The following is a 27,088-nucleotide window of genomic DNA, read 5'->3' on the forward strand; positions in this document are numbered from 1 at the left end:
CAGAAGATTTTATATTTTTGTGATAATTTGAGAAGATTTTATAGTTCCTGCTTCTAGTTTAAAAGGCTGAAGAGAGTACTGAATTATATTCCTCTCTCAGAAACAGGTAAATAAGTTTTCCTTTGTTGATGAGCCCTCGTTGGATAAAATGTTCACCATCTGCTCTCTGCATGAGTACGCCCTATGCCAGGGAACTCTGTTCTCTTCAAAATCACTCTTGAGCAGCCAGCTTTCCTGTTGAGAGAGTAAGAAGTCTGAAAGAGATAAGCAATGTTTGTCAGAAGCTGTGAGGCTCATTACTCTGCAGTTGGGGTTCCCGGGTTCTGAGAAGGAGCTTTCTGCCAGGGCGCAGCCTCAGGACCACCTCTGGGAGGTCGCCATCTCCATGTGAAATGCCATGGTCGGGGGCTGGGGGGCCCTGTGAGCCCGTTCACCCCAGAGCACTTCCACAAACACAAACACCTTCTGTTCAATGTTTCCCTCGTCACACACGGCACTCCCAGGAGTTTCACATTCTTGAGCACGGGCCGTCCCGTGGGAGCAGACTCAAAGACGCTCCCTGGAGAAGAGGGCCTTAAAAAATAGGCCAATTTCATATGCAAAGTTGACGACGCGTGCACATATTCACTCTGTCTTAAACATCACCTTCCAGCTCAGATGTCTCTGCAACATCTTGAAACTCCATCTCAGTTGTTTATCTTCTCTTTCTTTTTAGAAATCTGTTAGATTCCTGGCTTTTAATAGTTGTTTCCTTGATATAAGGAGTTTAATTGTGCAGCTCTTAGCATGCCCTGGAGAGTCTAATGAGAAATAAATAATCTTAAATAGCTTCCCTCAGGAATGAAAGCTTAAACTCTTTACCCAGAGACTCTTGTTAAGGAGATTTGCTAATTGCTTCAACAGTGGTAGACTACTCCCCAATTAAGTAGGAGGTTCCCACTAGGGTGTCCCCTTTAAGTCCTTAGCACAGGCCCTGGGCAGAGGAGGGCTCAGTATAACCCCCAGGAGCCCTTCTGTTCCTCTTGATTGTTTGAGCAATGGCTAAGGAACTGTATCAGTTTTCCTGTTGCCTCCATGACCTCATCTTTGAAAGAAGACCCTCTCTTTCTTTGGGGGAAGAAAAGGGAAAGGAAGTCACATTTATTGAGCATGAGCGACACCCTGCGCTAGGTACTTTTTCATCTGTAATTACCCCCAGTCTTTATGCAGCCCGTTTAGCATCCATTCTATTTTATATACAAGGAAACTGAGGCTCTGTAAATAAAGCTGAGTGACTTACCCAAGTAACACAGTTATTAAGGGACAGAGTTGGGATAAGTGACATACTCTGGATGAGGACCTCGAATGGCAGCGGTAAGGGGCACCGTAGGTGGTAATCAGTGTCCCTGCCCCTGCTGCGGTGACAAAGCCAAGTGATGTGATTTCCAAGCCTAGGCCCTAAGGGTGAATGAGAGAAAACGAGATCGGATGAGGAGCTTCACAGGTTGGATGAAATTCAAGTAGTTTATGCCCTATCAGGTGCAAATTAACAGCCAGTGTCCCCAGGGCTAGCCAGTGGGGCCTGTGGTTGGAAGCTCTCTGGGCTCTCAGCCTCTGGCCTCCTGTGGAAGGAGGGGCACTGCAGGGTCCCAGGCTATAACCTCTAGAGAAAGACTCAACCCCCGCCCTGCGCCCCCCCCCACCACCCCATGACAAGAAGTGAAAAGAACCAGCCTAGTTTTGGAAAGTGCTCTGCGGTGCCCCTACAGAGGGCACACAAGAGCCAGGAAGAGATGTCACCTCTCACGGCCACCTCAGTGCCAGGTCACGGCCACCCTAGTGCCAGGCAATTGCCTTTCCCACCCAGTCCCACTGAGAAAACACTGGCAACACATTGACTTTAGGACCCAAAAGGGAAAGGGGGCTTTTCCCCAAATTCAGATTAGCTCCTTCCTCTCTTTCCTCTCTCCACCAAGCAGGAGGCCAGCCCACGCTTTCTCTTCCTTTACTTCAGAGACTGTGGAGTCGATGAGCAGGTAGCACAGGGGGCATAAGGAGTTATTTGCCTCCCCCTCCCCAACTTCCAGTGGCTGAGCTTTGCCTGCGGACCCCTCAGGACCTCCGTTTGAAAGGTCTGCTCTGCCCTCGGAGTCACCACCAGAAAAGCGCACTGCACATTCACAATTACTGGCCGACACCAGTTTGCAATTCGATGTTCTCCGCCCCTTCTCAGTTCTAGACTTAGGCAGTGACAACTTGTTGCCACTCCAAAAGGTGGCAGTGGGAAAAAATGACTGTGCTGTTGACAAAAGGGGAAAGGCGCTCTGTTCAGTCAGCTGTGGGAGAGACTGAATTATTCATACTGTCTTTGTCAGTCACTGGGAAAGGTAATTTCATTGCTGAATTTAAATCTTTCATTAATTAACCACTTTTTCAGTTCAGTGCCCTGCAGCTAGGCTTAAACCCAGGGTAGAGTCATTTTGGAGGGGGACGGGGGCGGGAGGGGCGGGCCTTGGCCCTGCTGCTCCCAGTGACATATGGATGTTTTCGTGTTGCTTCTCTGCAGTCTCGTTGGCTGTAGGCTGGTGCAGATATTGGCTGTTTCGTTTAGGACTCAGAGTCTCACCCAGACTGCCTGCAATTTAGTGTATATGTGGGTAAATCATCTCTGTGTCACCTTTCCCAACATTCTGTTATTAAAGCCCATTTTTCATGGTAAAATATTCCTCCAAGAGATGGCAGGAGGTGCACACATCCCAGAGCCTCGTATTTAACACTTAATAGACTGAGCCTTCTCTCTGAACCTAAACTAGGAATTGGGAAAACGTAGCAGAATGAATCAGGAAAATGCTTTCTTGGAAATGGAGTGAGATTTAGGCTGGAAAGGAGATTCAGAAAGAAAGCTGACATTTTACCTGGACTCTCCAAGATAATTGCTTCATCTTTTGCACTTTGCTTAGAAAGTAGAAGCCTGGCTAGACTTGCATAGGGAGCGGCAAGTAACTTGTTTCAGGGAGTCTGCACCGTGGTACTCCGGAAGGAAGAAGTGTGCAAATTTTCAGAACTTTTTCAAGTGTATGAGTAAGTTTGTGTCAGGAGAGTGTGAAACTTCTGTCCGAAGGCATCTTTTTGGCTAAGAATCTTTGAAATATCACTCCTGCTGGAAAAGGAGAGCAGATAAAAGCTTTGTCAATTTCAAGGAGACACCTGAGTGCCTACTATGTGCCAGGCACTAGGACAGATGCTGGGCATGTGACGAAGAATGTGGGCTTGACCCCTGCCCATTGATGAGTGACTGCATTGAGACAGAAAACATCCGTGTGTCCTGTCTGTTGGCTTTTGGCAAGGCCAAGGCTCTGATCACATTATCCTACTACAGTAGTCCCTCTCTATATCACGGTTCACTTATCGCAGCCTCACTCTATCGCGGGATTTTAAAAAATATTATATTTAATTATTTATCGCGCATTTTTAACTATATCGCGGGATTTTGTGGTACTATATACATATGTTGTTAAAGTTATGTAGGTTTAAAAGAGTAGAATATGTTTAAGAACATAAGTAGTGTTTACAAAAGTGTGGGAAAGGTTAATAAGGGACTGGGAACGGTTTATAAGTGTGTGGGAAGGGTTTATAAAGCCTTAAAATATATATATAAATACTAAAATAAATGTAAGATTCCTACTTCGAGGATTTTCACCTATCACAGGGGGTGGGGGGTGGGGGGGGTCTAGAACGTAATACCCGTGATAAGTGAGGAATACTGTATATCAGTAAACCATAGGTCATCACTCTGTCAGCAAGGACGTACTGAGTACCTACTGAGTCCTTAATGTTGAGAGAATGCAGAAGATGGTAAGACAACCAAGTGGTGCTATCTAGTTTCCATTGCCTTTGGTCTTCCTACACTGTGACTTCTTCATTTACATAAAGCCACAGCCAGAATTCATTGCATCTTTTTAAAATTCATTTTTATGATTTATTTTGATTAAAATAACATATTCATTGTGAAAAAATGAGAAAAAAGAAAAGACAGGCATAAAAGTTCAGAAAAGTTGTTCATAATGTTATGACCTAAAGATTACCGTGTTTAACATTTCGGTGCCTATTGTCCCAGTCCCTTTTTTATATGCATATATTTATATATTAACATAGAGTTCATATATCATACTACAATTCTGTTTTGTGAACTTTTTCATTACTTATGTATATATCATGATCCTCTTCTAGGTCATTAATTATTCCCCTCCAACCTTACTTCTTATTCCTACTTTTGTGTGAATGACTTCACTCAGTCATTCTCCTTTTTAGGCTATTTCTCTTTTTTTTCTTTGCCATTATAAGCAATATTTCTTAGAATATTCTGGACACTAAATTTTTACTCACCTTATATCATTTCCATTAAATAAATTTTGAGAATTTGAATTGCTTGGGCTAAAGTTCTTGCCAAATTTTAAAGTTCTTCCCATATTTTTTACCAAAAATATTCAGCCAATTTCCATTCCTACCAGCCATGTATGCAATAACTTGTTTCTCCATATTCTTGCCTTGGTTTCTTGCAAGGGTTAACTTCTTAACAATATGAGAGTGTTTGGGAGATATATTGTCCCCAAAGATCATTCAAGTTCTATGTAAACCCAAGTCAATATAACAAGAGCAATTCATTTCTTGTGCTGGGTGTAAAGCAACTCCATTTTGCTACGATTACTGATTTCTTAAATATAATGAGGCAAGCTAGCAGTACTTCCTTGATGCTCTTGTGAGTTCAGTGTAAATCCAAGATGTCCAGACCAAACATGATGTGGCCGCTCAAATCCCTTGGATCCCAATAGCTGATTAGAATTCAGCAGTGGTGAGTGGCCGCTATCAACAAACCAGAATCAACTGGGTGGCACATAAAGTGATCCAGGCAGGGTGGCTCTGCCTCTGGCCTTCGCCTATTTTCCTGGCCTAGCTTTTTTCCCTGCAAGTTTGTAGCTCAGCGAGGAACACCAGGTTCAATTTTCTGTAAAGGGCAGCTTCCACATTGGAAGAGCCAGGAGTAAAGCTCATTTGGTGCTCATACACAACGGTTTGAGTGTTAATATAGTTCCCACACCTGCCCATAGATTTTTCTCTTTTCTTTTCTCTTGTTTTTCTTTCCTTCTCCTTTTTCCTCTTCTTCTTCTTCTTCTTCTTCTTCTTCTTCTTCTTCTTCTTCTTCTTCTTCTTTTTTAACTGCTCTATTTTAATCTCACCAAATATTGAACTCATATGGGAAAAGTAATAAAATCCCTTTAGGAATAAAACAGTTTACGTGCAGAATAACAACCTACCAGTCTTGCAACGTGCTGTGAAGTTGCCGCCGTGCCAGTGATTGCGTGGAGTGAGGCTGGCTGCCTGTGTCTTGTTGCCCTGCTTTTCTGTGCGATGAAGCAAGGGAAAGGGGGCTGCTGGGGGTTAAGAGTGCTGGGCCATTGCCTTGAGGATGCTCCACTAAATAATCTGACTGCGAAGTAGATCCCCAGAGCTCCTCTCATTTATGAAAGCTCTGTCGTTGCTTATTCAGTAGCTATCAACTACAATTTTACCATAATCCACTTGCTTGATCCTTGGTTTTCCTTTGCTTTCCTTTGCTCTGACCACCCTCCCCTCACTAACTGAAAGTTTTCCTTAGGCTTGCTAAGCAGCTGAACAGGGTCTTAGGATATCTATGTCTATATATCTGTATCTCCATGTGTATCTGTCTGCATCTAAATTCATCTCTAGATCTATCTCTCTATCCATCTGTCTCTATATCTATCCATCTTCACGTTCACCATTAGTAAGCAACATGCTGGCAAGACCTAGGTTTAAATCTTAGTTTCATCATATACGATCTTTCTGCCCTTAGACTTGAACGGTCTTTGCCTCAGTATTGTCATTTGCATGAATTGGTATTCCCAGGGATTTATGGAAAGATTACTTGAGGCCACATGAAGTCATCCTTCCATGCAGGGCTACAACAGCACCTGAACCCAGAAGGCACAGTTCATGTTGTCACTGGAGTTATGTGGTACAATTGTCCCTTCTCCAGCTCCATGCCTGGCACAGTGTAGGTGATCAGTACATGGAAGCTATGGCCTTTATTGTTGTTATCATTATTACATTCTTCTCCTTTCTGAAGATGGTCTCAAGTCATTATTCCCAAAAGGTTATGGTGAATGCCCCTGGTCATATGTGCCCTGCAAACCTGGAGTCCCACTGTGAGGTTAGCTGTCCTACTTCTCTGGAAAGATCCATGAACAGTAGATCTGAAGGTAGACAAAATGTTCTCCTCTCCAAGGAAGAAAGCAGTGTGCCTTTGCGGGCTCATTGTGTGCTCCTTGTCCTGGCAGAGCAGTCTTGTAGAAATGCTCCTTATACCTGTGAGAATGGAACTAGTTGCCTTGCCTGACCTGCCCTAAAATCCCGCTCAGCAGGTTGCTGAGGTTCCCTTGGAGCCCTTCAGTCAGAGGCTGTGGTCAGAGTTCGGAACTGATCTAATTATCAAACTGTACAATTCCTGGATCTCTTCTGGAAACAATGCTTTTCAGCAATTCATCCCAATGGTACCCAAATTTATCTGCACATTAGAATTTTCTGAAAAAATGTTAAAAATTGTCAAAGTCCAGGTCCCACCAAGACCAGTTAGTCACAGTCTTGGGAGTGGGACACCCCCCCCCCCATGTTTTTTTAAAGCCACCAGGTGACTCCCATGACAGACCAGTCTGGGAAGCACTGGTTTAGCCTGAGGGGGAAAGCGGCGCAGGGTGGGAGTGGCACAGAGCCTGCCATGCTCCCTGCCTGCCATCATCTGATTCACCCCAGTGCTCCCCACTCCCCCCCACCCCCCAAGTAAGACTGCTGGGAAATCTGCTATGGAGTTTGTGTTATTCCATTGACCATGATCCATTATGTCTTAGATTTCTAAGGCCACCTTGCCACATGCTTCGTGGATACAGCATCTAATATATATTTCCTTGCGAAGAACTCAGAGGAAGTTTTGCAAATAGTACCATAGTCAGAGCCTTAAGAGAAAGTAAACCAAAATAAAAGTTCCCACTCACTCCGCCCTAAGCGGGCAGGACTGCCTCCCCTGGTCTCTCTGTAATAAAGTGAGAAGGCGAGGGTCCTCTCAGATCAAACCCTGGAAGAACCATGGAAAAATCAAGTATAGCAGCACACACACACCTAAACATAAAGCAACAACCCGAAGGTGGCCAGAGCGGCTCAACCTGCCTCCGACGTGGAGCGGAGCCTTAACACTACCTGCGTTCCCGGGGCCGAGTTGTGAGGGTGCAGCTGCGCTCTGCCATTCACCCCAGGACCCGCCTATACGGGTGCTTTTTATTACTTTCATTTATTTATTAAGAGGGAAATGGATAGGCTGGCCAACCCAGTGTGAGGCATCCCCTGGCAGGAAGACCGTGGCAGTGACAGGAAACCTCGGAGGAGAAGGACATTCTGCCGGTGGTTTTGGTCGTGTGCGGAAGCCACAGCTGCCCCTGTTGCTGGGAGAGGAACTGACGGCGGAGATCCGACGTGGCAGGCACGGGCTAGGCACTCTGTCTCCCTCATTTTTGTTCAAACACCCGTTTGACCGTGTCTGCTTCTCTCTTGATTTTATTTTGTTTCGATTTTGATAGTTAAATAGATAAGCTGGGTAAGAGAAAGTGCCTGTCACTTCTTGAGACTGGCCTTTGAAAGTCCAAGCTGGAAAAGTCTGTTTTCAGGGTTCAAAAGAATTATCCCCTGGGAGGATTTGTTACCTGGGGGTGAGGTGGGGAGGAGCAGAGACCAACAGCCATCAGGAAGAGGCTGTTGGTTTGTATGTTGCAAAAGCATCCGTTACCCTGCCTGGTGTTCCTTTCAGCCTCTGCTGTGTCTGCCTGGAGAATATTGTTAATTTCAGAGGGGCAGGAGACTTCATCCATGTGAGCAATGTCACTGGAAGGCAATGTGGTAGGATTTGAAAATGGTCCCAGTCTATGAATAATCACAGGATTAGGCAGGAAAATCGAATATTCCTGAGTATTTCTGTTACTTCCCCGGGTCTTCTCCCAATTCCAGTATCAACTCTCCATCCCCCTGGAGTCCGGTAATTTTTTTTTCTGAATACCAATCAATGTCTCCCCTTCCACTCTGTAATCCAAGTAACCTCATTGCAAAAAGCCAAAGAGGTTTATATAATAAACCATGTGTAGGGGCACCCTACGTAAGTGTCTATCACAGAGTGAGTACTTGATATACATAAATCGAATTTGAAATGAATTATCTTTGGAGAGACATGTGTATAATTAAGCTAGCTGAGAAGGAAGTACCTCCTGCCTGTGTGTGGGCCCTGCGCCAGCACAAAGGGGTCGGACATGGGCACTGTTCTTTGGGAGACCATGTTTTTGTGAGCAAAGCAATGTAAAGCCCAGCTTTACTTCACAGCATGGAATTTAAATGGCCTCTCCAGGCAGATGTATTTGCATTTGATGTGGGCTTATCTTTGGGAACCAAGTCATTTCCCCAAATAGAATGTACCCTACCCAAGACACACTAAGCCCTTTCAGATGTGCTAAGCCCTTTGCTGAGTATTGTCATTTTGCCAATGTCCCCAAATTTTGATCCCTGGAACACCTGATGAAAGCCTAATAGTGAAGAAATGAGTTAGAATAATGAGAATTCCTTTCTCTGCCCAAAACCTGTCCATTCTCATAAATGGGGTCCACTTTCACTCAGATGTGTATTTTGTGAAGTGCCATACTCAAACGTTAAAATTTTACAGGTGAAAAATTTCAGGAATCTAACTTTCCTTTTTTTTCTTCTTCCCTCTCCTCTTTCCAATTGTTCTGCTATTGAGCCAATGCAGTGTGGTGATTGCGTTACTGGGAATGTAATGGCCTTATCAAGGAATGCAATTGTCTGGCTGTACTCTGCCCTAGGCAGGCACCATCTGGAGGATGAGCATTTGGAGTCTCCACGTTTTATTTAAAAGGGGTATTGACAAACTCGTGCTGAGAGGTGGTTACAGGCCTGGGGGGTGGGGGGCTGGGAGAGGGGGCACGCCAGGAACAAGACAAAAAACTGGGAGTATATATAGTGTAGAAAAGGGAGTTTAGAGAGCTAGATAATTGCTTTCAAATAATGGAAAGATCATTGTATGGGGAGTGGACACTTATCAGTTTTGTCCTGATGGCAGGGTAGGACCGAGAAATGGACATCAGAGTGCAGCAAGTCTGAGCTTGGACTAGGAAAGACACATCTCACAATGAAAGCCTCTCCAGCACAGGAAGAGCTGTCTCATGAGCTGCAGGGATTCTCCAGCGGAGGCTGGATTGCTGCCAGGGAGAGCTGAGGGGATTCTAGTCCTGGCTGGGAGGAGGATTGGGAAGTCCGCATTGCCTGTGGGAGGGAGTCTGCGCTTCCTCCTTGTCAGCTCTCCCCAGTCCTCTCCCTAATCCAAAGTGCATTATCAAGTGCTTATGAGCAAGGCCCTGGATCCCTGACTCTCATGCTGGCCTCTATTAGAGTCACTTTGAAAATATTAAAAAATATCATTCCTACCCCAGACTAATTAAATCAAAATATCTGGAGATGGGGCCCAGGAATACACATACTTTTGAAGTTCCCCAGGTAATTTCAATGGGAAGCCTGATGTGGAAGCCACGGGCCCCAGACAAGGACAGAAAGTGTTAACCCTGCTCTCCTCACGCCCAGGCCACTAACATGTACTAGTTTAACACACTGTATGATATTGTTTTAAAAAATAAAATTTAGTTTTGACTCAATAAATTAGTAGTATTTAAGTTTAGATCCTCCTAGATGGTTTTGAGAGTTGATATTCTTCTATGATTTTAACAGGTAACACCGGCACTGAGAGGTACAAAGGGTGGTAGACATGTGGATGTACAATGAATATGATCCATTTTCAGACATGCTGGGTGCTCTCCTGACACTGCACTGGGTTCCCCTTTGGCCTCTGTGTTTTAACTGGCAAAGGGCCACAGCCTCGTCCGTGCCCAGCCCCACACCTCTCTTCCAACCACCAGAGTACGTTGTTTACTCGATTGCCTAAACAGCTGCAATCGATGCAATTTCCCCCTATTTTAGAGTCTTTTGAAGGATGCAAGCACCCTGTTCACCTATGAGACTGAGTGTGAGCCAGGGAAAAGGAAAATACATCCTCTGAAATTGAACGGAGTTATGAGGATTGCTTAGTTGGTGTCATGGAAACTTCTAGAGTTGTTTTGCCCAGTAGAAACATAATGCAAGCAACATATGTAATTTGAAATTTTCTAGTAACCCCATTTAAAAAAAGGAAAAATGAACAGTTGGCATTAATTTTACTAATACATTTTACCTAACTAACATATCCCAAACATTATAATTTCAACATGTAAGGAATGTAAAAATCATTACATTAAAAATCACACTGGGAATTATTACATATTAATGAGATGTTGAGTATATCATACTACAAAGTGCCCTTATTTTAGGTTTAAGATTCTATGATTTTTAGTAATTTTACTGAGTTGTACAACCATCACCACAATCTAATTTTAAAACAGTTTCATCACCCCAAAAGAAGGATGCAGCCCATTTGTAATCATTCTCAGTTCCCATCCCAGCCTCAGGAAATCACCAATGTATTTCCTGTCTCTATAGCTTTAAAGGTAATTATACAATATGTGGTCTTCTGTTTGCCTTCTTTTATTTAACATAATGATTTTTACTTTCCTTCATGTTGTAGCATGTATCAGTACTTTGTTTCTTTCTATTGCTGAATAATATCCCATTTATGGATATGCCACATTTCATTTATCCATTCACCAGTTAATGGACACTTGAATTGTTTTTAATCTTTGGCTTTTTTTTTATCCTCACCCGAGGACATGCTTATTGATTTTAGGGATGTGGGAAGGGAGGGAGAGAAACATTGATATGAGAGAGAAACATTGATTGGTTGCCTCTCCTACATGCCCCAACCAGGTACCTCTCATGCCCAACTGAGTACCTCTCATACTCACTGGGGACCAAACCCACAACCTAGGCATCAGACCCATGACCTTTCAGCATAATGCTCCAACCAAGTGAGCCCCACTGGCCAAGGCTTGTGTTTGGCTATTACATACAAAGAAAACTGCTATGAATATTCATGTACAAATCTTTGTGTGGATGTTTTCATTTCTCTTGGGTAGGTTCCTAAGAATGAAATTGCTACGTATATGTAAATTCTATGTTTAAAATTTTAAGACACTCCAAAACTGCTTTTCAAATAATGAGTTATTTTACATTTTTGAAAAACAAAGTCTTCACAATCTAGTGTGCATTTTATACTTACAACACATTTCATTTGGGAATAGCCTCATTTCAAAAGATCAGTAGTCACATTGGGCTTGGGCTATTGCATTGGATAGTACAGAACAAAAGTGTCTGCACAGCATCTGTTGGTGTGGCTCAGTTGGTTAGAGGATTGTCCCAATGTTTCTCTCTCGCATTGATGTTTTTTTTCTCTCCCTTCCTCTCTCTGTAAAATCAATAATCATATATTTTTTAAAAGTCTCTGCACAGACATTCTATTCAAATCCCAACCAGGTCAGAAGGATGTGTTTTACAGATCAACACACACACATACACTAAAGCATCTCCACACACATCTGTACACTCACCATAAACACATGCAGAGCAGCTCTGCCCTCATTACCCTTCGTTCATGACTTATTCATTTGCCTTTACTGAATGTTGCAATAATTAGATTGCACTAAATAAATATACTTTACAATAATTTATCCATGACTTGCTAAAATTTCTCATGGACTGAAGGTGATAAATTAATAGAAGTATATCCCGCAAAATGAAGATATAGAACTTCACTAAGGGTTGATGGCAAATATTAAAAATGTGGAGAGACAACAAAGGTTAGAAAGCTGAACATATTAAAAACTGTGTCATATTGCTAGAGATCTCTGTTACTTGTCACGGACAACGAGTGTTCAGCCAGTGATCGATCCTCTGTTGCTCCACTGGCAAGGGTTGGGGCTACTTCTCTTACTTACCCCATCAGTCCTACCCAGTTATCCAAGATCCCAAGATGTTCATTCTTGCATCTCTCTGAATCTCTAACAGATAGCCTTGGATATAATTCTGAGGCTCCAAAACCACCTACAGAGTACAGATCCCAAGGCCATCAGATGAGTTTCCCTTCAAAACACAGATTCCTAGAAAGGCTGATGAAATTCAGTTTGGGGTTTTCTATACCACTTCAGGCAACTAAGCTAAAGTCCATGCAACTTTTCAGGAACTCTCTTTGCTTTCATATCTGGGTAGATCTGTCTGAATCTTTCAAAGTGTATCAAATGGTGGGTGCATATTAACTGGAAAGATACTTTTCCCACCTGTACATGTTTATGGTAGTATTTATGGACAGAAATTTATAGGCTGTCCTCTTAAACTTTTCAACTTTGATCTATTAAAGCAATTAATAAATTATTTCACATTTCTAAACCTAAATTCCATCTGTTTAGTTCAGGAGTCACTTATAGGTGCCAGGACTGGGGTAAATGATTGAATGAATGAATGAATTAATGAATGCTGATTGAATGAATCAGGAACACAGACTAGCTGGAAACATGGGTACATAGTCATAATAATACACAAAGTTATGGATGTAAGAAAGGAAAAACAAGACAAACCTTGCTTGAGGAAGTTGGAAAAGGCAAACCAGAGGAGGCAACCTTTGAATAGGACTTGAAGGGTGAATAGGAGATTTCTAGGTAGAGAAGGGGAGAAACGATGATTCATAGAATTGGAAGAATGGCACCTTGGCTAGCAGTGACCAGCTCTGTGGATTGGGGGCTGGGACATGGAGTCAACTAAAGGAACTGAGGTCAGGAGGGTATAAAAAAGATGCTGGGCCAGGCTAAAGAGTTTAGACTTCATTCTGTAGGCAAGTCTAAGAGTAAAAAGTACTCATGGAAGAGGCAGAGTGAAAGCATTTAACCAAGGCCTAACCCTGAGATGAGCAGGAATGTCAGACATTTCCAATTCTAAGAGTTCTTTCAGGTCTAAGGTTCTCTGATTCTGTGAATGATCTCAAGTGTTATAACATTCCATAAGCAGGCAGACATAATAAAAATGAAGAAGAAATAAGCCCACAATTAAGGATGATATGTAGTATTTATACCTGCCAGGAAGAAGAACTTTTCAGATCAGATTTGGTTGGCATCAGTTTTTTCCAGCAACCAGAAGAATTTTTGAAACACATGATTTAAAGGGGGAATGTAATGCAGACATCACTGGCCAGACAGAGAAGGAGTAAACAGATGGTCTTTCATCTCTTTAAAGGCAGTACAGACTCCCCGCCCAGAGGTCATCCGTGCCAGGGGTTCAAAACAGCATTGCATGCAAGCTCAGACCCCCTGGGGCAACTTGGAGGAGAAAGCACAGGACACTGGACATAGGCAAGTGTCTAACCTTAACTCACAACCAAAAATCTCAGCATCCCTTATTTTATCACCCCCTGGCTCCTGTGACCTATCTGTGCCTTTTGTTTTTCTTGTTTTTTTCCCCACTATACTCTCTGTTCCCTGAGGACAAGGAGAGTGCATATACTACTTTCGAGACACCCCACCCCCCACGCACACTCAATATAATGTTGTGTGTACTAGATGCTTAAAACTATTTCACAGCCTGTGAAATGAAGGAGAATACTTGTATTTCAGGGCCCTTGGTCAGTTTTGTCTCATGCTCAGCTGTTAGTTAAGGGATCAGAGTAAAGGATGCTGATCTGCTCTTGCTACTTATTCCCAGTCTATCAACCTGCCAAAACATTCCTCTTGCCACATACTGCAAGATCTGAGATCAGTGAGCTCTGAACCCTGAGCCCTGACGGTCTGATTGGAATTATTTTAAAGGTAGTTTCCTAGGAGAGTGTCAGCATCCTTGGCTAGATAGGAAGTACCTACATTTCTCGTGACCATTTGGTTCCTGAAAACCAAGCACTTCCAATATGTCTTAGTGTTTCCAAATAGGCTATTTGATGATCTGCTCTGGGCTATGTACGGGCAGAATCTAGAGGCTACATCTCTATTTCAGGGTTATTCTTAGCTCTTCTATTCTTTTCATTTTTCTATTAAGATGGTATAATTTGCATTTTTTTTCAGTTAGTAAACATTTACTTGTCTAGGACCTACTCAGTATTTAGAGGACAAAGTATAAGTGATTTTATTATGCATTTGTATGGTAAACGTTATTATCAATGGGACAGACCACATGTTATATAAAATGTTGTAGAAGGGAGTCAGATAGTAAAACTGGAACACTTGTAAAGATATTTCTGATTTAACTAGTTAGTATTTTTTTTAAAAGGAAGAAATCCAATTATGGAAATGTAATTTACTACAAGTTGTCTGGAAGAGAGATATTTACAACTTATAACATAAGCTTTACAGTATAAACTTATAAACTCCAGATGGAGGCTAGCTGAGGTCCCTTGAGGCCTCCCAACAAGCCTTGAGAAACCTAGGAAATGTCATCAGTATAAATCTGTGCAGGTGGAATATTGATTAGAAAACCTTAAGCTGAATGTCACTTCTAGGTTTAAATGAAACCTGCGTAGCTCTTACAGGCCCCAAATCACTAGCAGAACCTAAGTTTCTTGCTTTTGTATTTAAAGAAGAATGAACTTATGAAGTCACAGTGGCTGCCTTCCTAATCCCTCTACCTGGCCCAGCTCCATTTAGGTTCCTTTTGTGATTACGGCCTTGGGAATTTGTCCGTGTTACGTTTCTTATATCCCTCATCACTGAAAGTTGTCCTGACAGCAACGCAAGTGCTCAGGGCAGTTTTGTTTGGAGAATAATGATTGTGTTGACAATAATCATGAGAGCGAACAGTTATTGAGTCCTCAGTGAATACCAGAGGGTATGCTAAGTGCTTTTCATGGCTTTCTTCTGTGAATCTTCACCAAAACTTGGTGAGAGTGTCCTGTTACTGTCCCTCCTTTCCCAGTGCCATAGAGAGGCTGTGTACCTCATCCTACAAGTGATGCAGAGCCAGGATTTGGCCATAGCTGTGGTCTAAGTGCTGAGCCATAACCAACCACTCTAGGCTGCAGCCTCTCCCAGGTAAAATCCCAGGTGTGAGTTGGGCATCGCAGGTACAGAGCTTTGGTGCCAAGTTCCTCTTGGGGCCGATGTTGACCATGTCCTTACTCAGTGGGCATATAGTTGCTCTTACGTCAGGATTCTTTAACTTGACTCTTTGGACAGTTTCTATACAAACTTATACCTTTAATAAGAAGAAAAGCCACTTTTTCTTTCACAACCAAAAGTTTTTTTTCCTCCAAATGTTACTTAGAAATATATAACAGTTATTCTTTTCTTTTTATTTAATCCCAAACAACTGACTGATCTTTGGTCATTTTTGTCGTCTTCTTCTTCTGATTTTTGGAACTTGAAGCATTGTATTTTCTGAAGAAACTGAGAGTCTGCCCCTATTAATTTACCTCATTGCCTATGGCCATTAGGATGTAAGATAAAAGATACCAGCTGCATCTTCAGGCTTTCGCAGTGAGGATTATTTCAACATCTGTTTATTTTGCTGGACTTTAAGTACAGAGTTTCTGAACTGAAGTCAATATAAATCATATTCATTAGATCCAATGGGATAGGAAGCAGGCAGGGGTTTCCATTCATAGAAACAGAAGTCAAATACTCGTAGATCGCCTGTTCCCAGTTCAGAAGCACTGGATTTAAATGTCATCCTCATAGCTCCATGGTTGGTGGGATTACCAAGCAGATTCTAGGAGCCTGATCTGATATCCTAAACCCAAACTCAGGTGCCTACAGCAGCCTGGCAGACATGGTAACTGAGTGAAGTGGACCAAGAATAAGATGATAAATGGCCCCTGACCCTGACCCTCACCCTCAGTGATGCGACACCAGGGAACGTGAGAGCACATGGCCATCTGAGGGGGCAGCAGATACTCAAACTCAGCCAATTATTCTCACCCAGAAAAACAGGCCTGTTGTCACCAAATCTCCCCCGTCCATCTCTGGACTCTGCCAGAACAGCTGGGTATGCAGATATTCGTGTGATTGCTGTTTCCTGACTTTTGAATGTTGACTGTCAATCCAAACGTAAAAGCCAGTGCTGCTCAAGACTTGCGCCAAAGGAACGCCCACCCACAGACAATGGGCACGTAGGGCTGACTCTGCCATTTCTTTCCTAACCCTTCAGACCTGGCTACTGTTTTGCAACTTAGATCTCACTTGAAATTTAGGGCTTTTTCTCTCCCTAGTCTAATAGATAAGGAGGCTTAATTTACAATATAAAATTCGGTAACTTCACTTAGTTTTTCCTGTTGTTGTTTTTTTGTCTGTTTAGTTTATGATTACCAGGAATATAATTATGCTTAAAAATTCCATCCAAAGATTCATAAAGCAACTTGAATACCTTTACATAAAGTTATTCTTATCAAATATTATTGCAAGTAATTTTTTAAGATTTTATTTATTCATTTTTAGAGAGAGGAATGGAGGGAGAAAGAGGGAGAGAAACATTGATGTGTGAGAGATACATTGATCAGTTGCCTCTTGCATGCCCCCTACTGGGGACCGGGCCAGCAACCCAGGCATGTGCCCTGACTGGAAATTGAACTGGCAACCTTGCATTTCACAGGCCAGCACTCGATCCACTGAGCCAGGCCAGCCAGGGCAGCCTATTAAAGCCATTATAGAACATTTAAGTTCACCAATATAAAAAAGCAAATTGGTAAACTTAATGTATAAGATTTGATAGCATACTCACCTGACAGAGGAGGTACCATGATCATGACGGTGGTTTTCCCAAGGTGAGGTTTATCCATTGCTCTCTGAATGCGCTGACCCCTGCGATTTCCCCGAATGTGGGAAACTCAGCTGCATAATTTGTGGTCGTGGGGGACTGCATTTGCACTCTCCCCTAATGGGTGGGGGATTGATAGCATAAAATTGCACAAATTTTATGCATTAAAAACAAAATTAAATGACAAGGAAAAATGAGAGTACTTTCTTTTAGCAAATATAATAAACAAAGGGTTAATGGCCTCGCTTTAAAAAGTTTTTACAAATCAATAAGGAAGACACTAAGCCTCCTATAGATAACTGAACAAAAGAAATGAACAGACAATTCACAACAGAGGAAAATACCTAATTAAGGAACATATGGAGAAATGATTCAACCTCACTAGTAATTAAAGAAATGCAAATGGAACAACAAATGTTAAAATCCCCAGTGCAGCAAGAGTGCAATGAAACAGGTACCTCAGTGCATTGCTGATAGACAAAGTAGAAAGCCTTGTTGGTGAGCAATTAGTTAATGTAAATCAAGAGTTCAGTCTGTTAAGCAAATATTGAGCTCCTCCTCTGTGCTACAAATTGGTGTATGCAGATGACAAAGGTCCACCCTTAACTGTCAATGAGTAAGGGAGTGTGTCCCATGCAGGAGAGACACAGGTAATCCCATGGATCAGTGGTAAATGGCAGAAGCATCCTCAGCATGTGGCAAGTGCAGGGGTAAGACCATAGCTCAGCCTGGAGGGTTTGGAAGGATTATTTGAAGAAATGATCCTGAGCTCAGTCTTAAAGGGTGACAAGAAATTAGCTGGATGAGGAAGGGCAATGCGAGGAAGAAAAGAGTAGTCAATGTCTGCAAAGGGTCCGCGCAGGAGGCTGGGACCGCTGCAGCACTGAGCGTAAGGCGGTGAGGCGGACAGGAGGCTGCCCGAGGTACAGAAGCGGGGAAAGGACACAGTCAGATACGTATTTTTTAAAAATTCTGCATAAAAGTCACTGTGGTTTATCTTTCTAATTTAAAATGTAACAGATGAAAACAAACAACCCAATTAAAAATTGGGCAAAGGACTTGCATAGACATTTCTCCAAAGAAGATACACAAATGGCCAATCAGCACATGAAAAGATGCTCCACATTACTAGTCATTAGGGAAATGCAAATGAAAACCACAATGAGATACCACTTCATATTCGTTAGGATGACTTTTTTTTTTTTTTTAAGTAGGGTAACAAATGTTAGTATTTGGAGAACTTTGAAGTGTTGTTCATTGTTGGTAGGAATGTAAAATAGTGTAACCACCGTGGAAAACAATTTGTCAGTTCCTCAAAAATTTACACTTAGAATTACCACATGACCCAGAAATTCCATTTCTGGGTATTTACCCAAAAGAATTGAAAGCAGGGACTCAAACAGATATTTGTACACTCATACTCGTAGCAACATTATTCACAATAGCCAAAAGATAGGACACCTTACTGTTGATCAACCAACGAAAAGATAAACTACATGTGGTACATACATACAATGGAATATTATTTAACCTTAAAAAGAAATGAAATTCTGACACATGCTACAACATAAATAAACCTTGAAAAAATTAGGCTAAATGAAATAAGCCAATCACAAAAGAACAAATACTGTATGATTGCACTTATGTGAGATGACTAGAGCAGCCAAGTTCATAGACAGAAAGTACAATAGAGGTTTACAGGGACTGCGGGAAGGGAGTAATGGGGAGTTTCTGTTTGGGATATTGAAAAAGTTCTAGCATTAGATAGTGGTGATAGTTGCATAATATTGTGAATGTCCCTGAATTATACACTTAAAAGTGGTTAAAATGGTGAATTTTATGTTCTATATATTTTACTACAATAAAAAAGTACAGAAAAGTAGCATATTTTTAAAAATTCAGAAAAGGTATATGGAAAAATATTCTACCATCCAAAATTACCCATTTTACTTTTTCATAACTACTCTCAAATGTTTTCTTTTTTCATATATATATTCATATATGTTATATTTTACTAAATTGGGGTCACACTACCCATGTTGTTTTGTAACTGCCTTTTCCACCTAATGACAGATGGCGAACATCCTAGTATTTACACAGCATAGTGGTGAAGTGTATAAGCCCTGCAGACAAAGTGCCAGGTTTGTGTCTTCGATCCACTGCTTTTTGGGTTACCAGCTGTGACCAGCTGTGTGGCCCTCAGGGGTCACCTAACCCTCTAAGCTTGTTTCCTCATCTGTACCAAGGAAATGAATAATGATAACAGTACCAAATGCAAGGGTTGTTAAAGATTAAAGTATATCCTAACTATGTATAAACACAGTGCCGGGAACTCAGTAACAGAAAGCTACTGTAATTATTAATTATTATTATTATTTATAATCCTCACTTATTTTTTAAGACAGCATATCTTATGGTGTGTTGCATGAATATACTATATGTTACTTAACTCATTTCCTATGTGCAACATTTACCATTTCTAAATATTTGTTCACTTAAATAATGCTGAAAACCTTTGCAAAGAAAGAGAATTGTTGCGTCAAAGAATAATCACAGTATAAGATGTTGATACGTGTCGGTGGACTAACCCTCCAGATGGACTGCATATTGAAAAGAGCAGGAAAGCAACTTTATAATAACAAAAAATTAGAAACACTTAATTGTCTAAACTAAAGAAATAGTTTAAATGTGATGTTCACTTATTGGAATATTATACGAGTGTTTATAAATATTTTTGCAAAGCCTACATAAGAGAATAGAAAATGCTTATGGCATTATTTTAAGTGAAAGAGCAAATTTAAAAAGTATATTATAATAATACATTTTTAAATCCTATGAATATTGAGAACAACAAAAAAAGAAAGTTTTAGTGATAGATCTATATGTTTCCCCTTACCATTGTTTTTTCTAAATTGCATTTAATGTGTATACAATGTTTAAAACAAAAGAAAAATAATTTCACTGGGAAAGCATGATATGTTTATGCTATATATTAAGGCTGTTATTGAAATTTAGTTTCACATTGCAAATAGATCTTTAAATAAGCACCCATAGTCATGAAGCCCATATTTCAATTTTCTGGTTGAAAACTTTTTAGAAACAAAATCACCTTCTTGAGTCTTATCTATATAGTCAAAGATTGGAGCTTGGAAATTTCTTCTGTGTGGTGTGGAATCAGCAGCAGGATAAACAGACATTATTTCCCAAAGGAAATTAATCTAACAGGACTCTGGGAGATACCCCTACACATTACCTAAACAGAGCCCAGCTGCTTTTGTGAGGGCCACGGACCAGGGAAAGGCCCTAAGTATTCAGTCATTTGCATGGACGTCCTAGACCCTGGGCTCCTCAGTTTATACCACCTTGAGGTGATAGGCAGGTTAACCAGCATCTCTGAATTAAGATGAGTTTCCTCATCCTAAAAGTGGGTATAATAATACTTATACCTACCTTATTGGGTTGTTGTAAAATTAAATGCAGTAAACCTTTTCAATGTAAATCTGGTGCCCAGGAATTATTAGTTACTCATTAACTGTTAGCCATCATTATTGTTCACTCCAGGCTTCAGGAGCTGTAACTTGTAATTCAAAGGGAGGAGTCATGGACTTGGTGTTGAATGACCTGGATTGTCACAGTAGGTGAAGGATTTACTCACTCAGTGGCCTAGGGGAAGATACTTTAGCATTAAAGCAGTGCCATCCAAGAGACATGTAACATGACCCAAAAATGTAACTTTGGATTTTCTAGAAACCGCATTACAGAAAGAAAAAAAGAAACAAATGAACTTAATTTCAATAATATACTATATTTAACCCAGTATATTTAATATTATCATTTTAATATGTAATAAATATAAAAATATCCATAAAATGTTGTATTTTTAATACTAAATCTTTGAAAGCCAGTGTGCATTTATACTTAAAGTACATTTCAATTTGGAGGCTAAAATTTTATCTGAAATATTTTATCTGTATTTCATAAAATATATAGTTGAAAATTTAGATTCACAAGCCCAAGCTGTTCCAAACATATTCTGATAACTAAATCAGGCTTCAGTTTTTAAATGTAAATTAATTAAAATTAAATAAAGTGAAGAATTCAGTTCCTCAGTGGCATCAGCCACATTTGAAGTGCTCAGGAGCCACACGTGGCTGGTGGCTGCTACAGCAGACACAGTACATCTGTTTCAACGAGTTGTTATAAGATTGTTTGTATGAGAGAGTTTTATAAATCATGAGATGCTGTCCAAACAGATTACTTCTCCCAAAGTCGCCCAGCTAATGAGAGGTAGACATTTGAAATTTGAACAGTATACTCAATGAGCCTTTCAATTTCTTAACTGTGATCCATAGTAAGAAATGTATCTTTCGTAACACCATGGTATACATAAATTGTGTGTGTGTGTGTGTGCGCGTGCGCACACGTGTGTACATATAGATAAGCACCCATTATTTCCCAAAGGAAAATTACAATATGGATATTCTTAATTCGTTTTATTTTTTCTCCTCCTGATCCCCCCACCCCCTTCTCCTTCTCTTCCTTTTTATTTAATGCTGGCCATGACCCACTAAACTGATTTCGTGGCCCACTAATGGGTTACAAACCGCAGTTTGTAAAACACTGAGTCTAAACTTATGAGCATTTTAAAAATTGATTTGTTTTGCATTGCAAATAATTCCCCTCCATAGCTACCAGTCAGTTCAAAAGGGAAAAATATTCTCCCCTCTATAAGTAAGAAGAATGATACTATTTTGGATAAGATACAAGGAAACAAGGACATTACCCATCGCTGCTGTTGTTGTTAAGTACCATTTCTTTGTCCTTCCAGCAAGTGTGCATTAAGGAAGCACTGGCCCTGTCATTGTGCTAGGCACTAGACAGTTGGCCCAAGACAGACAAGATCCCTGATCACAGAGCGTCAGCTGCAGAACAACAAAGTCCTTGTTGCAATGGCTTCGTCAAGTCAAGATCTTGGGTATTTTGTTTTATTGTTCATGTAAGAAGACCAGAGACAGGCAATGGTGCAGATGTCCAATGACACCATTAGTGACTCAACTCTCGTTACCTCTCTATTTTACACACTCGTGCTGGTCACTTCATGGTTGCAAGACAGCTGCCTCATCTCCAGGCATTATGCTCCTGCTCTAGGCAAGAAGAAGAAAGAAGCAGAGAGGGGAAGATTTCCCCAAATTCTTCAGATAGAACATAGGATATCCAGTTAAATGTGAGTTTCAGAAAAACAACAAATAGAGTTTTTAGTATTGTTTGTACTAAAAAAAAATTATTCATCTGAAATTTACATGTAACTGAGTGTCCTGTGTTTTATTTGGTAACTCTGGCAACCCTATGAGCACAATTCTGCTTAGATGTCATTGGCCAGAACTGTTACATGGCCACTCCTCTCTATAAGAAAGGCCCATTGAACAAATTATTTTTTAACTTCCAGTTTCAATAAAAGAGAAAGGCAAGAGAGAAGGAAGTCAGTCATAAAGTTGAGTGAGCCAGCCTATGGTGTCCGCTGGAGGCCAGTTCCCTTCTGGTCTTCCTTATAAATTATATTAAGGAATTTACATTGTAAGCTAGGGTCAGTGGGAAGCCATTGAAGAGTTTAAAACAAGGGAATGACTGACTAAATTATAATGAAGAAGAGGCCTGTAGCTGCTCTGTGCAGAATATATGTGAGGGGGGAAACTGAGAAGTGGGAAGAGCCATTAGAAGAAGTCCAGATTTTCCCCGCACCTTTGGGAGCTCAGCCTAGCCCTGCTGCCCTGCCCCGCCTGCCTCAGACACAGACCTCACCTTCCTGCGGGTGAGTTTCTTGTTCTGAAAAACGAAGAGTCTCAGGGATGGTGTGCTGGTGCTCCATTCAGCCGTCCCTGTGGCCTTCCCTTGCTCTTCAGCTGCAGGGCTCTGCTGTCCCCGTTTGTCCACATTTTGTTCTCTTTCTTCAGCGGTCTGAGAGCCAGGGTACATGCAATGTCGGAGCTTATTATTTCCAAGGCTGGGATCCTGTGAGACTCCCACAAGGAATAAGTTGTCACTGTTTCCTTCTATTTATTGGCTTTGCCTTTATTTAAAAATTGCTTTTTAAAACTTTTAATTAAAAAAAAATTTTTTTTAATTCACCAAAAAATAAAATAAAATCTGTTACCACTTAGCAAAATTTTAAAAATAACATGAAAGGTTTTTATAGCCTGGCATCTGAGACTTAAAGAGAAAATTGAGCAATCTGAGTCCAGGCCTAAGGACCTCTGTGGGAAAGGGAAAACTCGATTTCGTGCTTCTTTCTCTCCAAAGTGGGTTTTGTGACACCAAAGGCACTGTGGTCCCCTAACTGCCTTCCCTCCCCGACCCCCAATGCAGACACTGTTATCGCCCCCCTCCGGGCTCTCATCGAATTACATAAGTTGTTTAGTTTTCATTTGGCTTCTCCTTTCTCCCTCTTGTCAGATCAAGCGCTTTTCCATTTTCCTTCAGGATTACCAAAATGAGCTCTTAGGGGGGAAAAAAAAGGTTTCTCAGTACTTTAGCTCCTGTTTCCTTCTATTTATTTGCTTTGCTTTTTATTTTCTTTTTTTCTTTTTCTTTTGCTGACACCTCAGGACACATGTGCAGTATAGAGATTATTGGCTCTTTCCTTTTTTCCTAAATAAAATCTGTTGGTTAAACACACACACACAAACCAAAACCAAAACCTATGTGTCTCCTGTTAAAAAGGTTTATTCTTTTTAACAGGGTCAGAGATCCTGTATACATATGTATACGGTGGACCTGTGAACCGAACGTGGGAGTTAGGGACACCAACTTCCCACGCAGTATGACTGCAGTGGGCTCTGTGTATGTGTGAATTCCCAGCCACAGAGTGAACCCTAGAGCGAGGAGGATTTGAACTGCACAGCTCTACTGAACTGTGGTCGACCGAAAAAAACTCCCTGCATAAGTGGACCTGTGTAATTCAAACCCATGTTGTTCAAGGGTCATCCATAAATATACATATGTATATATATGTAATAGATATAGCTATACACACACATACATGCAAATGCACAAATATACATGTATTTACTATGTACACACACAAGCATATATATATTTTACTATTTCTAGGGAACTTTTGCTTCTCAGAGGTAATTTACAGAATGCCACCAAACATGCAAATATACTCCTACTTTAGGCTACAACTGAACTCATTATGTTAAGATTAATAATACTGTCAAGAAAAATCAACTCCCTCTACCTCCCTTTCCTTCCTTAATGAACACATTCGGTTTTTTTAATCATTTGATCTCGAACTCTGATACCATTTCTCTTCAAAATGTTTCCCAATGAGGGTGCAGAAAAGCAGTCAATGGAAGTCCTTGTGGTAGAGGGTAGCCAAGCTAATTCCAAATGTTTGACATTCATGGCAGAGCGAGGCGGACAGAGAACAGCACAGGACTGGGACCAGACCACCAGGTCCTAACATAGCTCAGCTACCCAAGCATATCTTTTCACCTCATTGGGCTGAATGTCCTCACCTGCAGGGTAAAAAGGTTGCATTAAATGCTCACCTAAAGCTCTAGGTCTTCGAAGTTCTGGAGACCTGAGTTAGGAGATTCCGCCTATTCCTCTAAGTTCCAAAATTCTGCTCTCAACTCTTCACGCCTGAGTTGAGGCTACATAGATAGTAGAATTAGAACTTGTAAAATAAACAATAAGGGCACCCTTTCAGTGACCCCAATTTGGTGTGGCCACTTCATAAGACCACATGACCAGAAAAGACCCTCAAATACTGCCTAGCCCTTGGTGACCATACTGAGACCTCATGAGTGATTTTCAAGGGACAGCTAGTCTGTCTGGGTCCCACCTGCCCAGGCCTTAGTCTGTGACCTCTGGAGACAGTCAGATGGGTGGGCAAGAGACCTACTGGGCCCGTTCCTCAGAGCTGTGAGAATGAAGAAGAAGGAGAGCGATCTGGGTGCAACTGGGGACCAAAACCATAGGACGTTTGACTGGAAACATTGTAGATTTCTATCATGGGCAGACAGAGACCGGACTTTCCCCTGAACAGGGAGCAGAAACCTTGCTTCTAATCCCAGATCCACCACTAATATGCAGTATGAACTTAGGCAAGGCCTTAACTCTGTGCTCCTTGGTTTTCCTCGCAGTGCAGCAAGGGGCTGAGCTGTGTGACCGCCATGTTTATCTCTAGCTCCGACATTTCGTCAGTCAGATATGGGCTGTAGCATTTTAAGTTGCTGCAGGTAGAAATGCGGTAACTCAGAGGAGCCTTTCCGAACACATTATTCTGCCATAAGGAGCTTAGTTCCTGATGAGAGGACAGTTTGAAAGTGAGACAAACAGAGAAGGCATAGGATTTAAGAGATGATATAATATGTAGATATACATTGGGCTATATTATTCCCCCTGTAGAATACATGTTTTTCCCCCATATTTTTTTCCTATCTTACTTCCTGCAAATGGTCTCTAGAGCAGAAATAGATGAGAAGAGGCTTTCCGAAGCATATTACATGGTACATTATACATAATGGCAAAAGAGTTCTGTGCTTAAAGGAGTTTGGGAAATCTTCATTTTATATTCCACTCTTGAAGAGTCACAACTCTTATTGGCATAGTAAGGTCTTAAGAAGTCCTGCAGTAAAAGAGCATGTTTACTTGGGTTTAACCTGGTAACCCTCAGGCTTGCTTGGTCCCAGAGCTTTCCCATATACCCATTAACACCTTGTGGGGCCCGTGTTCTAGGGATTATTGTTCCCCGACACTGCATCTAGTGGCAGAGACCTGTGCGCATCACATTGCTCTCCTTCTGTCCATATTCCAGCCCATTAAACTTCTGCTATTCCTTAGGTGCCACCTGATATGAATAGCACCATGATCACTTGAATAAGTGATAGCTTTATGGTAATGATCTAACAGTTTAATTGCAGTATGGACAATTAGCCAATAGTGCCACAATCATGTGTGATTTATTGAGATAGAAATCTGTCCATTCATGTATTTGTTTATTCAGATTCTCACTCAAAGAATGATTAAGAGCCTTCTGGTTCTGAATGGTGGATTGAGCACACATTTTGTCTCCTTTCCCGCAATCCCACTGAAGAGATAATAAAGGATTTAGTGGAGGAATAAATTCTGAATAGCAAACAGAACAGGAATAGAGCTGTGAGTGATTTCCAGGCACAAAGAGGATATGGAAGCTATTGATGGAGCAACTATAGTCCACCATAGCTAAGAAGATCCAAAAGGGGGTTAGAATAGAGGAGGGGGCCCATCTGCTGGGAGATATCACAGGAGGTCTGGTAAGTCTCCTCCAGAAGGAAGGAAGAGACTAAGGAGGAAGAAATTCCTCTGTGGTGTTATTAACCCATATGGTCTCCAGCCCCTTTTCAACCCTTTTTTTTTTTTTTTTTTTCCGAACTAAAAGGCAGCAGGATGCTTAACCATAAGGGAAAGAAAAAGAGAGAGCTTTTGTAAAAATTTAAGTGAACGGAAAGAATGAGGGCTACTCATGGGAACAGAGTGTTCATTCCCAGAGTGACATATCCATCGTGCTAGTATTGGAGAGCAGCCCCCTGGAAAGTGGCCTATCCCTGACCTTTGCCATCAGGCCCATTCTGACATAGAGAATAGGTGTAATCTATGTACATAGAAGTTCTACCAGCATTGCTAGTCTCTCCAGGATCAAACCACATATGGTTAAAAAACAAAATTCAACTGAGAAAAATTTAATCTTACTGGCTTTATTTAATGATTTACGACTGGGCAGCATCTCCTCTAGCAAACAGAGAGGACCTCCAAGAAGCTGTACAAAATGAAAGACATATTCAGAAGGGAGCAGGACAAGGAAGTTATACTAGCAAAAAAACGGATTGGTTGTGGCAAAGTCTCCTTCCTTTAGGAGACAGCAGGGTCTATCAGACTGTTGACTTCATTAGTGCTGACCAGAAAATTCCAGCTTGACTAGTTTTGAGATTCCACTTCTGGGAGAGGCTAAAACTGTAATTAAATTAGGAATTAAGTCTCAGTTTGGTGATGTGGGCTTAGCACAAGTGACTCCATTTTGGGCCTGTTGTCTTTTTTTTCCTAACAATATAAATAACCCAGAAACATGAAAAAGAAATATCAACATAAAAAATTGATAAAGATAATTAGGTAAAAAGTTACATAAATGATAAAGCTCTTCAGAAAGATTCGAGACTGAGAAGAAGGGTGGGGAATGAAAATATCAGATAAATAATAAAACAAAGTTATCAGAGATGAAAGAGACATGTATTTC

General features: G+C 41.2%; 1 protein-coding gene and 1 non-coding gene across 2 annotated transcripts in view; both read left to right on the forward strand.

Moving 5' to 3' along the window:
• ALK (ALK receptor tyrosine kinase) overlaps positions 1-27,088 on the forward strand; it is a 641,155-nt gene that overhangs the window by 301,379 nt on the left and 312,688 nt on the right. The window lies entirely within an intron of this gene.
• LOC150005694 (U1 spliceosomal RNA) lies at positions 16,769-16,930 on the forward strand. Its single transcript, XR_016512193.1, has one exon. It is a non-coding gene; the product is annotated as a U1 spliceosomal RNA (small nuclear RNA).

The sequence above is a fragment of the Furipterus horrens genome, unplaced genomic scaffold (genome assembly GCF_987537825.1).
Source record: "Furipterus horrens unplaced genomic scaffold, mFurHor1.1.pri manual_scaffold_6, whole genome shotgun sequence".
NCBI lineage: Eukaryota > Metazoa > Chordata > Mammalia > Chiroptera > Furipteridae > Furipterus > Furipterus horrens.